Source organism: Poecilia latipinna, unplaced genomic scaffold (genome assembly GCF_001443285.1).
Source record: "Poecilia latipinna isolate Pla-1442-1.1 unplaced genomic scaffold, P_latipinna-1.0 Scaffold2494, whole genome shotgun sequence".
Taxonomy (NCBI): Eukaryota; Metazoa; Chordata; class Actinopteri; order Cyprinodontiformes; family Poeciliidae; genus Poecilia; species Poecilia latipinna.
The window spans coordinates 62742-66563 of NW_015115110.1; the positions used below are offsets into that span (position 1 = coordinate 62742).

The 3822-nt window shown below is 37.0% G+C and overlaps 2 long non-coding RNA genes across 2 annotated transcripts in view; one reads left to right on the forward strand and one right to left on the reverse strand.

The window, feature by feature from the left end:
* The window catches only part of LOC106938048 (uncharacterized), a 25585-nt gene that overhangs the window by 12592 nt on the left and 9171 nt on the right, over window positions 1-3822 (forward strand). The gene's annotated exons all lie outside the window — the stretch shown is intronic.
* On the reverse strand, window positions 908-1577 carry LOC106938049 (uncharacterized). The gene is made up of 2 exons (XR_001422520.1): window positions 1318-1577; window positions 908-975 (listed from the first exon to the last, which is right to left on the reverse strand). It is a non-coding gene; the product is annotated as an uncharacterized LOC106938049 (long non-coding RNA).

Genomic DNA, 3822 nt, shown 5'->3' on the forward strand with positions numbered 1-3822 from the left:
GATGCACCGACAGACCTGACTGTGACAGAACATTACTGAACCTGAAAATTACTTGAATAATCACAATGCATGTAGAAATTTTTCTTTTTATGTTGATCAAATGTTTTACATTAAATGTTTTGCTGTGAAGGCTATTTTTGCAGTGGTGCTTTAAATAAATGCATAAAATATTTATTTTCTTAAGTATGTCTTTATTAGCTCTCAATTGTGTCATAATATCAATCGAGAAAGAAATTTACTGCTTGTGAAAATCTAAACCATCTGAATACATTTTACCATCTACATTAATCAACTTGAAATGAAGATGAACAGGAACAGCAGGTTTGTCCTGGTTTGCAGACGAGGTATATATTTGTTTAAGGGCCGATGAAATGGGGTCCAGACACAAACACAGTTTAATCTGAAGATTCTGGAGGATGTGTGAATAGGTCTGTTACCATGAAAAAAAATTACTGTATGATAAGTTGTTCCAAAGTTCTCAACAAACGATAATATAGTTCTTTTGAGACCATTTTTTAAGTTATATAATGGTAATGATGAAATAATAATGCTAGAACACATTCTCAAAGGTCATTAAACTTTAAATTCTAATGAACATTTAACACTGGGAGACATTTTTAGTATCCATAATAAATAAAACTAATGAATTTTGAAGTCTTTTGAAACAAAATTGCTTTTCGAAATAAGGTCTAATCGAGACCAAAGTACCAAACTGAAGACTTTTATTATCCAGTTTTTGGTATAAAGAGAGAAAAAGAGAAACAATAAATCATGCCAATGGAAATGATTGAGTTTGTTTTATCATCTGATTAATTGATTTATTGATTATTCTGACAGGCCTATGTGTGAACATTAGACTAAATCCTTAAGTATGTTGAGAAGTCAACATAAATGAAGTACCTTTCAGTTTGTTATGGTGAATAAAGTCTAGCAGCAGATGATGTTCCTGCAGGTCCAGATCTACCTTCATTACTGCTGAAGCAACAAAATACAGTTTCAGTGATACTGACCAACATCTATAACTGCCATAAACTCCTGAAGATGTTTGTCGACTTCGGCATCATAAAACTTAATCAACCTGGTTAAAGTTAGACTGAAGACAGACGATCAAACTGTGTGACAGTAAAAATCCACGCTTAGCTCCCAACAGCTAACGTAAACATAGCTGACATAAACTTTAGCTCCCGCTAACAGAAACATGAGGAGCGCAGAGTATCAAAATACCAGACATATCAAACGTAACCTGAAATCATTTATAATTACTCCATGTTTCATTATAATCGGAGAGCAAAGCCTGCAGGTTTAGCTTGTACTTACTTCAGAGGACAGACCACCGGGACGCTCCGTCTTACTTCTGGGTTTGCCTGGCTATTTTTCCGGCCAGCGAACCATTCCGCCACCCAGTGGTCCTTTTTCAGACCACTTAGTCTCCTGTACCGCTCAAAAATGCACAATATGTCTGTAAATAATTTTAGGATATTATAAGGAAGTGCTGAGATATACCGTTTTCCACGAACTAAAGTATTTGCCACTTAGGCACAAGCACAGTGAGAAACGTCAGAGGATAAAAACACTAGACTCAGAGCAAAACTCAGATGTCCCAGCTTTTACTAGCATGTAAACGCACCATCTACACACAAATCTGGGAGCTTCCCCGAAGCGTGAAATGAGTCTCAAAACTACTTGTGCACTCGTAACGGGATCTGTGTGTAAATGCAGTTTTGTGTGTGTGTACCAGGTGATTTGTGTGTACTTTTTCAACATGTATAGGCGTAGGAGAAGGTTTATTTTATTTTTAAGGTTTACAAATCCAGTATTACACGCACAGATATTTTTACACACACACAAATCTTTTTACACACGTACAAATAATTTTACACACACACAAATCTTTTTACACACGCACAGATATTTTGAGACTATTTTCACTCCATAAAAAAGTCATGGTCAAATTTTTTATTTTATTTTTTCTGTAAGAATCAATTTCTCTCCACTTCATAATGTTTCACTTTGAATAGGCCCATCATAAAATAAACTCCATGAAAAACACAGAACTGTGTGGTTTTATCATGAAAGAATTTGAAAAGTTATGGGGCTGTAGATACTTTTCCAAGGTAACGTATGAGCTGTTTTTTGATGATGTTTTTAGCTACAATAGAAAGCAATCAAATGAGCGCTTTGATTGATTCCGTGTGTTTTTTAGCCAAACAAACCACGGCTTTCCAGGGACCAGGTCATGCTCCGTTCCCCTGCCGGTGACAATAGAAACAAGCTGAACCCTGTGAATCAGAGCAGTGGCATTTGGAGCGAGTGCGCCGACGCCCACACTCAGACCCACACTGCTGCTGCTGCATGCAGCCAGAGTCCAGCTTCAACGTACACCAGATGCGTTCACTTGTCCGATTGTTCCAGAAAAGACGCTGGCATGGTTCTAAGCACGTGTGTTGCATCGAGTCTTGTTGGAGCTGTAAATGTCTTCATCCGTTTGAGCTGCTGGCTGACCTTCTGTATTTTTTTTTTTGTAGCCGCTCCATTTATGCTCTGTTTTCTTTCACAAAGAATTCATTTTGTTAAAAAATTAAAAGTGATCACCTTAAATTCCACCTGCACATGAATTCAAAGTCCAGTTGTCACCCCCGCCCTCTCCAATCCACTTCCTGTGGCAGCACTGCCAGCTTTGTTTTGGTAAATTGCTGCAGCCATTTGCATACATCTGTTTATAAGTTCACATTGTTTTAATCTGGAAAATATGCTAATGATTTTTGTGAGGTAGGTGTCTTGTATAATGTGTGTGTGTGTTGTAATAATAGCAAAGGGTGAGGGTGACGAAGGTGAGGGAATGTGTCAAATTAGTCCTCGCTGCACCTTTTAGGTCTATTTGCATTCGTTTCCATGCTGCTGCTGCCAGCGCAAGTGTTGCTTCTTGATTAGCGCTAAAATGAAGTTTTGTGGGGAAAGTGTACAGCAAATCTTGACCTGTTGATGTGATTAACTGGGAGTGTTTCGAAATGTTCGTCTTAACTGGAGATTATGATGTATTAATCCGGGGAGACGACAGTTTTGACACCAGTTGTTTTGTTTATGCAAAATATACGGAAAAAATCCAATTTTTGTTCTGTTACATGGAGATAAACTGATAGAAATAATGTGACTTGTTGAAATATTCATTTTTGTGGAACTTTTTCCACATAAAATAACTTTTATTAGGATTTTCAGACTAATACAATGAAACTATGAATATTTTACAGAGGGTTCACTATATGAAATTAAAGAAAATGTCCAAGTTGTTGACAAGCGTACCCCAATAGGTGGCAGTAGTTACAGTTTAAGTAAGACCCTAAAAATGGGCTCAGTCCTTTTAATCACCAACAGGAAATAAAGGAATTTGACTAATCAGAGTATTAAAAATATCCACAATGCATTAGCCATCGATAGTGGCCATTTTAACACATTTAGCTGCTATATTACTGTTTGTTATTGTAAATTAAAAAGTGAAAATACAATTTAAAAAGAAAAACAATTCACTTCTCATATAGCCTGAGTTTAACATTTCACTGGGTTAGCATATCTTCATGGGTTTTTCTCTGCAATGTGAAATAGCAGAATCGACTCACACTAAAAGGCATTGTCGCCACCTACTGTTAAGGCATAAAAACGACAGTCTGCTGGATGTGGTTAATGGGGTATACATAGACATAATATAAGCATAGACGCCTCATGGACCGCTCCGGCGCAGGAAATACGGTTCCAAGAAATTCAATTCAGTTTTCTGTCGATAATATGGTTTCCTTGTACGGATGTGTGGTTTTTCCATGTCAAAGT